This window comes from Cornus florida, unplaced genomic scaffold (assembly GCF_030987335.1).
Source record: "Cornus florida cultivar Cherokee Brave unplaced genomic scaffold, ASM3098733v1 CherokeeBrave_3.0.0_Hap2_Chr10, whole genome shotgun sequence".
Taxonomy (NCBI): Eukaryota; Viridiplantae; Streptophyta; class Magnoliopsida; order Cornales; family Cornaceae; genus Cornus; species Cornus florida.
The window spans coordinates 18652240-18666710 of record NW_026775580.1 but is presented as its reverse complement, the minus strand read 5'-3'; positions in this window follow the sequence as shown (position 1 = coordinate 18666710).

The window sequence follows — 14471 nt, the reverse complement described above, 5'->3', positions numbered from 1 at the left end:
CTTCCTATGTGGATCTTGTAATCCATCATAGAAGATTTGCACCAAATGCCATTTAGTAATATCATGGTGTGGACACTTTCTCAGAAGATCATTGTATCTTTCCCAAGTATCATGAAGTTGTTCTCCCGAGATTTGGAAGAACACCATGATCTCTCTTCTCATTTGTGTGGTTTTACCCACAGTGTAGTATTTCTTCAAGAACTCTCATTGCAACTTATCCCATGTGCTTATGGAATTATGAGGTAGGGAGTGCAACCAAGTTTTAGCTTTATCCTTGAGAGAAAATTGGAAGAGTCTCATCTTAAAAGCATCATCAGAGAGAGTGGACAACTTAGTAGTTGAACACAATTCCAGAAATTCATCCATGTGCTTATAGGGATCTTTAGTAGCAAACCCATGGAAAGTTGAAAGCATTTGGATCATAGCTGGCTTGATCTTAAAATGGGTTGCATCAGATTGTGGAAATTGAAAGCAATAAAGGATGTATATGAAGTAGGAAAGAAGTGATCCCTCAATTGTAGTTGTGGTAGAAGAACAGGTGCTTGTGGCACATGTGCCCCATTTTTATTATCACCATTATTAGCCATGTCTAATTTAGAGAATTCTCCTAACAATCTAGGCTAAGTTCAATGGTAACAAGTAAAAAGAAAAATTTCAAGCAAAGAAATAAATTTAAAAGAACTCACAAAAGGTTCTGAAACCGTAGCTTCTTCTCATTAACCTTCATCGCCATTTCTCATTGATTCCTGTACTTGAAAAGAAAAAGAAATAAGATGAGATAGTAGAAAGTCCTAAAACTATAAATTAAATTAAAATTAATCTCGAACTTAAGAAAACCGTAACACAGTCCCCGACAATGGCGCCAAAAATTGATGTGTATTTTTATTTATTAATAATAAAATACCACTCGCAATAGAACGAATCATTGTAGGATAAGGCTATGTTGAGGGTGTCGAACCTCAAGGACTATGGTGGTTTATCAAGTCTTCAATTAATACTATTTTAATTTAGAAAGAAGATTTGATTTGTTATGTTGTGATGCAATTCAATAACATAAAAGAAAATAAACGGAATAAAAGGATTGAGATCACGAGAAGAAATACTTAGGGATTGACTTCACCACGATCCTCATACTATGGTTAACTATTCAACCTTGGGATTTAAAGTATCATATGGAATTAAACTCAATAACATTCGTTTAATTCAGATTTAAAGAAAGATGTTCCATGGATTTCAATTAATAATAACCTATCTTCGGTTGGCATGAATTATCTACCTACTAACTTCTAACTAATTTTGCAGTATAACTCGTCTTCCCTAGTTATAGACTATGAAAACATTCATTCATGAAAAATGTTTGAACACCATTGCATGATCTCCATTCTTATGTCTGATAGGCCTCCACCAAATACCATCCAATATAATTTAAGAACAATTAAATCTAAGATAAGGTATTAATCATTCAAAAATTATGTAATCATTAAAAACCAATTGAATAAAGTCAATTGCCTATAATTATGCAATTAAAATACATAATATATTAAATTCCTAAAGTATAGAACAATCAAACCATAATATTCAGATTTAGACTACATTAATGCCCTAAGAGAGGAATTAGCTATTCATGATAATGCAAGATATTATCTGTGTTGTTGTGGTCTTCATAGCCATGGATCACTAAAACTCCTTTTGGATCTTCTTCTTCAAAACCCTAAAAACCGTCGTGAGAGAGAGATTAGTAACTATGGAAGAGAGAGATTTTTTGTGGCCTTCTCCTCTTCTTTTATAGTGGAGAACAAGTCTCAATCCCCTTTAGATTGGTTTTACAGCTTTTGGTAACAATTGGGCCCATAAGAAAACAAAGAGGGATGATTTTAAGTAATTCCCGCATGTATTTTTAACCTCCAGGACATCAGAGCTCGAGCTTTGGAGTCAGGGCTCGAGCTTAACCTGTCAACAACTTGTTCTGACGTTGTAACGCGATTTTGACACATTTAGAGCACGAATCTTGAGATGGCTATTAGAGACAAAAACATCGGACTTCAAGTCTTCTTTCCAGAGCCGCTAAGTTTGCTTAATTTTAAGTTTCGAGTCAAAATTTATAGCCAAAATACTGAGGTAGGTCCAGAGTTTTCAGCAATGCTCGAGCTCGGAGTGGTTGTGCTCGAGCTTTCTGAGTTGGGCTGGAGCTTTAAAGCTTGGGCTCGAGCTCTGGGAGCAAAATTCATCTAAAACGTATTTTTATTGATGGTACTCGATCCCTCCTTCATGGTGCTCGATCCCGAGGTGTTGGGCTCGAGCTCTAGGGCTGTGGGCTCAAGCTCTAGGTGTTAGTGCTCGATCCCTGAGGCTTGGCATGAGGTTCTGGGAGTTTGGATCAACTTTTCAATTTCGATGCATCATATGCTCGATCTTTTAGGCAAAGGCTCAAGCACCCTGTGGTTGGGCTCGAGCTTTGAGGGTCAGGGCTCGAGCTTTCTTGCCTTGGTGGAATTTCTTATTTTGTGCTCTAGCCATAGAACTGGGGCTCAAGTTTCTGAACTTGAAACTCTCCAAAATTCACCATTTTGACTTTCGGCTTGCTTTGAATGACCGGCAATGACTCGGTAAACTTCTTTATCATTCTTTTCATCATAAAAGCTCAGTTTTAACTGCTTCCTTGGGAAAGTACCTAAAAACACGAAATACACAGAAATCAGTCTAACAATGGATAGAAGTATCACTTTAGGTCTTAACATATGTATATTTAGGGGCTCGAATATGCAATATTCAACGCTTATCAGTGCTGTCTCGGCCATTTGACTATAACTCTGAGATGATACTTCCTTTAGAAGATTTGAAGGATCTTGATCATCATCAGAGTCAACAGGAAGAGCTGACAAAGGAAGGAAAGGTAAGTAACTGAATCTAAAGGGCTGAGGTTATAATAATGAGTTATTACCTTGTCTGGAACTTGTGCCTCTTTTGGTTTTCTTCAATGGAGAGGCAAGGGCTGCTTTAGTCTCAGTTAGTTGTTTCCTTTTCTTTCCACCTATTTTGGGACTTTTGAGAAGGTCGGTTCCTTGAAAGACAGGAATTACAAATTTGAAAAAACCAAGTTGGGTGGTAATAAGGGACGAACAATCTATTTCCCTAGTTTTCCCAATATAGGAAAACCACCATTTTTCAAAGGCAGGGTCTGAAGTTGGATTTTCAATGAAAGGTTTAACTTGGAAGATTTTCTTCAAAGCTTTGAATCTATTGCTCACAGTTTTGACAAAGTTTTCATCATTAAATTTTACACGAAGATGGAAGGTGCTGTTAAAAGAGGGACACGGCGGCTGTGGAATAATCTTTCGTAAACCAAACTACCGGGCAAGCTGAGAAGGGTTGTAAAACTCTACTCCAACTCTGCTATTTTTGGAAGAATATGGAGCGGTACTGTAATGAATATCTCTAGCCACCAAAAAGCTAGCCCATATTGATTTTTGTTCTTCCGATAGTTTCTTGGTGGAAATAGGGATAGGAGAGAGCCAAGATGGAGTTTGAATACCGAAAGAAAATGGAAGGAATTGTTGAGGAGTTCTGGTTTAGCAGCCTTGGTAGAAAAAAGTGAAGCAATCTTTGAAGGATTGAGGTTTAGGCATGACCGAAGCATAACTAAAAGAAATTAAAGCATTATTGGCTGAAGATCTAACTTTTGCCCCTAGCTCTGGGAAGTAAACCTGAAGCCAGAGTTGGAAGATCCAAAATGGACCACCCATTCTGGAAAAATCAGTCATAATCAAATCATAAAGACCCCTATAAAGATGGGCCAAGACTAGGGGAGCCAATGCTAAAGGAGAACCTTTCAACAAAGCAATGGCTACTTCCACTAGATCTTTGGTAACCTACAAGGCTGAAACATATAGCATAAATCGATTAAGCCATACAAGTAGAAAGGCAATGTGTTCTGCATCTTCGGTTTGAGGGGTATGCTTTATACAGGCCTAAAGAAAAGGGCCGTAAGTTGCTTCATAAGTTTTTGTACCAGATTCTTTGGTTGGAAAATTAAAAACAATGTCAGGATCATAAAGAAGATAATTTACTTCAGTACCAATGGGTTTTAAGCCAGTCAAGTGGCAAATATCTTTCAAGGTAGGAGATATCATGCCACAATTGAGATGCAAAGAATTTGTGGTAGAACTCCAAAAGAATATGGCAGCAAATGAGAGAGACTTATCTTGAATTGGGGGTACTTTGCTGAGCTGGATTGCATCATAAATTCCAAGTTGCTTCCAGCTTTCTTCCTTCAATGGAGTCATCCTATCAACCCAAGTGCTCCAACCTTAAAATGGCATAACCCAATTTTTTAGGTTGAAAATGGGCAAGTCGCTATTTGCAGCTTTTGGGAATTTTTTCAAAAAATGAAGGAAATCTTCTGCTAGAGGATAAAAGGGCGAAATTGAAGATGGAATTTTGGAAATTTGACGTCGCCAGGTAAGACAATGAAGGATTCCGAGTAAACTTGGTCAGCTGGAAGACCAGAAATAGCTCTGGCTGCTTGATGTCCATGGGTTGTTGGTAGATCAGAGGGTAGAAGTAGGTCGAAAGAATATTTACCTTTGGGAGCCATCTGAGGAATTGAAGGAACAGCTTCAAGAGAAGATGAAAGATTTGATATAGAAGGAAGGAGAGACTTTGCTTTGAAGGAAGAAGATGTCATAATAGATATGGAAGGTTGGCTAGGTTAAAAAGGGATCGAATGAAGACATGCATTTAATGTTGGTGGTTGTAAAAGTGGCAAGCCATTAAGTAAAAGTTCATGGTTGTCAAATCGGGAATAGTAATTGGTTGAGAAAGAATCTTGGTTGGATGATTGGATAAGGCCTTTACGGATATGTAGGAAATTTTAACTTTTAAATCTTTTTAGGCTTTATCCTGGAAGATAGAAAGCCTCAAAATTTGGGGGGCATAATGTTGGCACATAAAAGTGGCAAGCCAATGGTCAGCCACTTCAATGATAACATGGTATATTGAAAATAGGACAAGTTGATTAAATCATGGTCCATAGCTGAATTAACACATGTCAAACTTGGAAGGGGAAGAGATTCCAATATAATGGAAACATCTGGCAGAACAAGAAAGGCGGGTATAGTAGGGTAACGACAGTTGGCAATCAAGTCGTGGGTTAAATGGTTTCCTGAAAAGAAGGAGGACGTAGGCTAAATGAGTTGGTAATATGTGAAACTTTTATAAACTGACAGTTCAGTTTAGAAGTCCCTACCTTTAAGGAGTATAAAATCAATACACGGCTTAAGAAGGTACTTCCTAAAAACTAGGGATGAGGAGATCGTGGGTTATACAGAATCTATTTCAAAAAGAAATAAACTAAAGCAGTTAAATTACGTAATATATATATATATATATATATATATATTCAGATAAGTAGTTTGAAGAATGTGGGACACATGGCAGAAGTGGAAGAAACTCATAGATCATGGGTCTGGAAGTTAGAATTCGGCAGCTGAGCATGAGACAAGTGTCTTTTAAGGAAGAAGTGGGCAGTTGTTTACAAAGATATGGGTCCTTCTTGTAAGGCTTTAATGCCTATAAATAGTTTGTTTAGGGCTACATTGCAAACTCTCTCAACGACATCAGTCAACATTCAGTACTCTTGTATTTCAATTCATGCAACTTTAATACAAGTCAATTTCAATTCCTTTACATTAATGCACTTACTTTTAGTATTGCATTTCAATTCATTAGATAACATTATAGTCTTAACTAAAAGTCCTTTCATCGAAGGCAAATCCGAAACCTCACAATCGTTTGATCATTCCAAAAGGATCTTCCTTTTTGTTTAACCTCTCTGAATCTTTTGAGAATCTGGCACACCTGCACATTCCAAATGTCCCAATTATGTGGAAACATATGGCACCAGGATTTTTAGCAAGGAAACCCCAATTGGTAGAATAGACCAATTATTGTGGGAAAAATCTCGTGGACTGTGCAGTCCAAAGTAAACCGATCCACTATGTTTGAAACAAAGTACAATGGACTTTGACTCAAACTCACACCCTATCGTTCTACCAAATACCAATTGTTGACAATCCTCTGGCTTTGCGACGTCCCGTCCAATAGCTCTTGACTTCAGGTACTCTTAATCTCTGTAGAAGGATTGCTGGTAGATCAAATAACACTCTTCGAAAGCTTTGACCCTTTCAAAGTGTGATCACTTCACCCCTTTTCTTCAAGATATGAACTTTGATGTAGAATAAATAAATATGCTCATTTGGAATCTCTAAATTTCAATTAAGCTCCAATTCTGATGAGATAGAGAACAACACAACTAAATCACTCGTGTATATCTATGTGTGCTCTCAAAAATAAAATCAGGAAAATCATATTTTGATTTTCTGAATAATATTTCTCAAAAAGGCTTTCTCAAAATAATGAATTGATGTTCCTCAAAGCCATACCTCAATATTTAATGAAAGATGCATTATATAGTACTTTGGAAGACCTAAGAATACTTATAAAACAAGTGAAATTCATGTATAGGCTTTTAGAAGGAAGTCTGGTCCAAAAAGGAATCAAAACAGATCAGGACACTGAAATTACCATTTTTGATCAGAAACCTTGAACTGGTTCAGGAAAGTGGAACTGGTTCAAGATGGTCAGTACTTAATACGAAGAATCCTTTTGATTCTTGAACCAGTTCAGGAATGTTGAACCGGTTCAAGATGGCCGGTCTTGAATTTTTCCACAAAACTTCAAATGTTGAACTTGTTCGAATAATCTTGAACCAGTTCAAGATGGGAAAAATGTTAACTTCCTAAGTGTTCTTACACAGTCACATACCTTTCTAAATCATTGTTCTCATCATCTCAGGGTGTATTAAAGTATAAACACTTGAACTTCTTCAAATCCGCTTCTGATCTTCAATCTTGAATTTTTTTAACCGAAATATTACAACTTGATCGGACTTATTTTGACAACGAAATTAGCCAATTACAAAATATATATTTTTCACACTTGGTATGGGCAAACAAATTGAAGCTTCTCGTATATTATGATATATAAAAAATAAAAATAAAAACAAAAGAAACAAAGAGAGAAGAATAAAAATAAATTTATATAATTAGTGAAATGCTCAGTTGGGGCCTATGAACTAATTAACTAAATGACCTAAATGCGTGTATATAGTATAATTATATAGTATGTCAAATAAATAAATAAATAAAGGAATGAGAATATAAGTGAATAAAAAAATATAATAAAATATATAAAAAGAAACAAAGGTATATAATAACCATCAGATTGTGACATCAAGCCACGAATCATATATATATATATATATATATATATATATATATATATATATATATATGTAAATATTGGAGTAAGTAAATTATTGATGTGTCCTCGTGGGTGCAACAAAATAGATGTGTAAAAATGGCAATTGAGAAACACCAACTTTTAAATTTATAAAAACCACTACACAATTATATGTGAGTATAGTGAGTAAGGATCGTCCACTGGGATTATAGGCTTGGATTGAACTTAGTATTAATGAGTGTGAGATTGAAAAAATGATGATTGGTTGATTAAACTAATGTTGAAATTCAATTAAATGTAAATTGCAACTGAGATTCTATGAAAAGGAGCTTAGAGTAATGCAATGGTGTGAGGGACTTGGGGCATGGATTTTATCACTAAACTCATGAAATTGTATCAAATGCCTTCAACTAATGGGAAAAAAACAAGTTGTAATGAAAATATGGCTACAAGAACACATCAATGATTAAATAGATTATGACGGCTCAAGTTTTATAAACTTGGTGCGTCAGTGATAACCAAAAGATGACCCGATAACGGATCCATAATGCGGAAGTGAAAGATAAATAAAGCAAAAAAAAAGAAAGGTTCTGAGTACCCGTTCAACACTCAACATTGAGCACCCGTTCGGCACTCATACATGGTCGATCGTTCTGATCTACATGGTCAGGCGTTCTGACCATCATGGTCAAGCGTTCTGACGCTTCGGACTTACATAGTCAAGCCTTCAGACGTTCTAACCTATATGGTCAGGCGTTGGGACCTACATGGTCAAGCATTCCGATGTTTTGACGATTCGGACTTACATGGTCAAGCCTTTGGATGTTCTGACCTACATGGTCAGGCGTTCGGACCTACATGTTCAGCATTCTGACCTACATGGTCAAGTGTTCGGACATTCTGACGCTTCGGACTTACATAGTCAAGCCTTCAGACTTACATGGTCAGGCGTTCTGACGTTATGATGTTCTGACATACATGGTCAGGCGTTCTGACGTTCTGACCTCCAAACGACAAAACAGAAACAAGAAGACAGCCGAACAACAAAACAGAAACAAATTTAAGACTAACCTTTAAGCTATACATGCATTTCAAATGACCCAAAACAAGTTTAAAAACATACTTGTGTGAACTTTAAAATTAATGGCCCTTGGCCTCATGTTATACATACAAAATAGGCATCTTCAAGTGTTCTTAGATACACATTACACATTGATCAATATCGTCGATTACAATTTATAATCAACCCTTTGCAATAGCACAAATCATTGTAAAATAGGGCTATTGGTCGGGTAAGTCGAACCACTGGGATTGCTAGTTTATGGCAACTTAGGTGTCTAGAATCATTTTTAGAATGATAAAGGGGTAATGAGGATTTGTTAGTTTGTCACTTAAGCTATGAATCGAGAAATGCATAAAACAGTAAATTGCAAGGAGTTTAGAAAAAAAAGATCTAGATAGAGAGGTCTAGGGAAGTGAATCCACTCCTACCCTTTACACATGCTAAGTATATGATTGAATTGGGGAATTAATGTACATATGTGACCATGATACATAGCAACACATGATTACTATAATATCTTCAAGAAATTCAATTAATCACAAGGTAAGAATAACCTATCAAAGCTTCACATGCTTGAGTTACCTAAACTATGATGTAACCTTAGACATGCTCACTAAGTTAGAGATTATCAAACCCTCAATTAAATGGTAAAAGCACATGGAATCAAGATACATGATTAACGCATCAAAAGAAAGTCTTAAGCTATGGATTAACAAATTTCTCAAAAACCATGCCATTAAAACCATTCCATAATCTTGTTTCCATTGTCACTATGAAAATGCTAGCCATACAACCATGAGAATAAATAATCTAAGACAAAAACATTTGATTCAACATGATCATTTATAAATAAAAACATTTATTACAAATTGTAATATGCTCTAGATTATGGAACTTGGCCATACATACATTTCATTCCCCAAAATAAATCAAAAATTAAACATGCTTACAAGGAAGGGTTTCATCACCTCCCTAGATGGAGGTTTAGTTACCCATTAATGCTAGGAATGAAGAGAATGAAATAGAAAAAGACTCTATTGCTGCACCTTAACTCCAAGAACACAAAAACCTCTCCACCTCAAAAATGAGATGACCTTCCCCTCTATATCCATTCAAAACCTACTCCCTATACTCACAATCCCAAACTCCCCCCTCTGCCTGAAGCTAGACCACACAAAAGAAGGATAAGGGAACCAAAAAGCTGGAAATCAGGGGCAGTTGAACTACCTTCTGCAGTTCGGCGGGCGCCCGCAGGGGCTTGCAATTCCGAGGATGGCTACTGCCATGTTTGGCGGGTGCTCGCGGTGGCGCGGCGGGCGCCCGCGGGACATCTGCGGGACCTTTGCGGGGCCTCGCCAAATGAGGCAGAAAGTTGAGGGGATCGGTGGGCGCCCGCGGGAGCTTGCCACTGCACTATAAATCAAGGCTTCTCGTAAGCCTTTTCGAGCCGGAGCGTTGACGCAGCTTCCACTATGAACACTAAGCCACGAACTTCACAAAAATGGCGACTAAAGAGGTTAGGTCCCGAAGATGACTCCCCGACATGGCGCACGTATTTCAATAGAAAGTTGTCAAAACTGCTTCTTTAATCACATTCAGGGAAGCCGACCTGAAACCAGACAAAAGTACACAAGTAAAGCAAAATTGTACATTATAGTTAGCTAACGAACTTAACTAATGCAAATAAGGGCACTTAAATATGTAATATTCGGCGCTTATCACACATCAAGGAAGCCATCTTAGCTTCTAAAATACCATACATCCATGGTATGCAAAAATATAACATCAAAAGTAAGCATGCTAAACATTTGTATGTCAATACACAAAAATATTCCAAAGTGCTCATAAGCCTCTAAGGAAGATGAGCATCCGAGAACATTGTCTCTTTACCTGTAAAATAACCCAAACAACTAGGGTGAGTAATCAAGTTACCCATAGGAAGAAGCATATGCGTATACCCTAAAGTTTCAATATCATTGTAAGATTAATATAGACGAATACAAGGGAGCATTTCACTTAACGTCTATGTTCAAGGTGTTCTAAGGGATCATCTTAAGCTAACTTAAAGGATTCTTTAACAACACAACATCAATATGGATATACTAAATAACATCAAATCGCCAATAACCAAAATTACAAGTCACAATTAAGCATTGGTTGTCAACTTGGAATTGAATGCGAAACCAAAAAGTGAAAAACTTGGACATCAAATCCCGGAGTAAACCAAGACCTAAATAGTTATTTCAGGCATTAACCCGCTGGGAATACCACCCTAGTGCGCACTATACAAAATAGGGAAAACTCGTACCTCCCGCACTAGAGTCAAACTATAACCATATGAATTGTAACAATGTCCCAAGAGAATCCACAATTATGATTAAGTTAAAAACTTATATACAACAATCAAGCATTATGACCTGTCAGGCGTTCGAACGTTCTAACCTACATGATCAGATGTTCTGACGTTATGACATTCTGACGTTCTGACCTACATGGTCAGACGTTCTGACCTCTGAACGACAAAACAAAGAGCAAAAATCAGGGCATGTAATCCACCTTCCATGCACAAGTAATTTGAAACCACACAAACCATGTCTTAGGGTTTTAAGTCTAGAATGGCATAATAAATGACAAGTCTTCATCATGATATAATGTACAAAACAATACCACCAACTTATCAATTAAATCATGCTTCAACAATAAGCTTTATATACTAAAAGAAATCAACAAGAATGTAGTATTGTCATCACAATAAATATAGCAATTCAAGTCAATAAGAATTGTATATAACATTAATAATCTTATACAAAGTAATTACATATCATACATACTTAAATCAATAAATCTAAGTCACATGTGAGGATTTCCTATAATATGCAAGACTTCAATATTAAAAGTATGTACACAATATATATTAAACCCCAAAGGATCATTAAACACTCAAAAGTATAAACATACTACCACATCTACCTCAATAGAGAATTGAATCTCTATAATCCAAGCAACCAAACTTTAAAATGGAAAACAATTCTAGGGTTTTGTAGAGGAGAGTGAGAGGAAACTTTTACTTCCCAAGGTTAAAGGTCTAATGTGAGTGGAAGGAGGCCAAAATGAGGCCAAAAGCTCTAAGCCAAGCTTTTCCTTCAATGGAGGCTAGGTTCGGATGAGAGCAAAAGGGAATGAAGATGAGATAAAATAAAATGTGGTTGGTAGAGGATCTAGTATACCTCCACTCACTAGGTGTTCTTACACTACCTCTCACACACACACAATGCAAGACTCAATTTGGTGCCTACATTTGTCACCAATCCATGGCTCCTTCCTAGGCTTAATCTTAAGCCTACACTTGCTAACCATCTAAGCCAACAAGTGCACCTATCCTAAGCCAACAAGTGGGTGAATCTTCACCCTCCAAATGTCAAGAGATTAAGCTTCCAAGTCACTCCACCCCAATGCCAACAAGTGGCACCATGAGAGTGTGACACTTGTCACACTTTCCAAAAATTGCAAAAATGTCCTTTTCCAAAATATCTTCCAAATAAAATTGCAAAATGGTTCCTAAGACGAAAAATAATTATTTTACATAATTACACTAAAATCCCAAAAATCAAGAATATTTCCAAGAAAATATGCATCCATGACCTTTATAAAAAAAGTAAGCAACTAACATGCTTTTCTACAAAAGTAAAAATACAATTACCTTGGAAATCAAATATTATGGATGCATGCAAATCCGGAATCAAATCCGAACACGTAAAGTGTGGTTATGCAAGAAAAAACGATAGACGGAAAAAGGACGAAATAGGGAAAAGGACAAAAAAAAAAAAGAAAAAAGAAATTACCGAAAAAAAGAAAGAAAGAAAAATGACCGGGTCATTACATAGATATTACAATTGCAATGAATAAGCATGAACTATTAAATTCAAGTATAAATTGTTTACCTAGCTACCATTAATCTAAGATGTAGAACAACTCATCAAGACTAAGCATAATCCATCAAACTAAGAACAATTGTATTCAATAAGAACATTGCACGGTCAGCATTAAGCACAATTACAAAAAGTACTCAATGTAGAGATCAATCCTCAATCAACCACACATAAGACAACATATAATCAATTACATGATCAATTGAAAGAATTATCAATATAAACATTGGTACAACCAAGTTAGAATTCACAAGACCAAGAAAACACATATACAACTTATAATTGCCCAAAATAGAAGATAAAAGATACAATTACACAAGTTTAGAACTCATCCAAGCCCTAAGTGATGATTTAGCCGGACATAAAGGTGATGGATGTGATATTCATGGCCTCAATTCTCATCTCCATACTTGGCTTCATCTTCTTCTTCCTCCTTGAGAGCAAACCTTAGAGAGAGAGAGAAGCCCCAATCATAGATCTAAAATTCCCCCAATTCAATCCAAAGAATAATCAAGAAGTCCATTTAAATTGGGCTATATCTTTTATTTATATGTGACTCCAAGGCTCCCAAAATGGTTAGACCCTGTACACAAGGACACCTCATCGATTGCCCACAAGCCCCCTTGAATCAAGGCTTAAAATTTTATTTTCGTAACTGTTAGGCCCGCTCGATCGATCAGTGTTCTTGGTCGAATTTTATTTTCGTAACTGTTAGACCCGCTCGATCGATCAGTGTTCTTGGTCGATCGATCCAGCTTAAGGCTCGATCGAGGAATTCTCTTTTGCAGAGGGCATTTTCTACTATAAATATTGTAAAGAATCAATTGTGCAATCGGACGGGAGATCAATGGATGAATGATAGTTTGATAATGTATATCAAAAAAGTAGATAATGAAGCTATCATACAAAGTCTTCAAAATTTTGAAAACTTACGGAGCGAAATGTAAAGGCACTTCATGGAATTATTAATGAATGTTAAAGGATAGTTTGAATGTTAAATTGTAAGTTGTAATTTTTTTTTTCTCCGTTGTTGTTAAAGGCCCCCCCTCCAAACTTCAGCTCCATAAATTGAATGGTACCAAAATTCCTACTGTTTTTCGTTCCTCTCCCTCCAAATTGTATGCACAGTTGTAGCTACAGTGAGCTTTAGCATTATATTCTTCAACTTCCTCCCTTCAGACTCTTGGAACCCCATAAAATGATGTCGGAGAGCGAAAATGAGGGCCATTGGAGACAAGACTCACTTCCCACAAAGAACAGAATTCTTGAAGTAAATGGGCATTGAAAGAAGAGGTGTTCATGATTCTTAATATTCATTCTAAAAAAAAAACACACAACTTATGCTCCTTAATTCTCCCATTTTAGTCCGCTTATGTTGTGTGGACAGCCTAGCTTTGATAGCCATCCACAAAATCGTAGCATGTCTAGTGGTATGCCCTCTGAATCACACACTATCCTTCCAACGAACAAGAGGCCCTTTAGGCCGAAAATAGATGAGATGGTAAAACAAGAAGCGCAACTATATTCATTGTCAACCACTATAAACATCTATAGAAGCGTAAGAACTTATAGGACAGGAATCAAAAACAACTTTATCAAAGGAAAAAAGAAATCAAGGATACAATTACTGTAAAGAGTGATGCCAAAAATTTATAAAATAATAATGAGGATTTTGCATGTCAGAATCTAATCGATTCATTAAGAATGTGATCAAAGGGCATTCTCTAAGCCCCAACAACCCTTTCCCTGCGAAGACTTTTGGTACTTGTCCTTACCCAGTTTCCTTGTACACGACGAATTTGATAATCTATTAAAACCTGATATATCAATTAATCTCAAGATGCAGTGTTACACACACACACACACACACACACACAAGATGCAGTGGGTCACACACACACACACGTGTGTGTTATTCCATCTGAATCAGGATCCTCACAACACCTATTACTTCAAGACGCAAAACACGCGACATTATTACACCCAAACCAAAATCGCAGCACACCCCCCACCTATATAGATCGAGAATGCAGTACCATTAATCGAGAATGTTACATGTGCGTTATTGATGTAATGTTGTTGCTTGTGTTGCTTTTTGATGGAATGGGTTTTGCGTCTCAATTTAAGGTGCAGGAGAGGAATCAGATCCCATTCCACTCACCTCCAAAACCTGTTAGTTA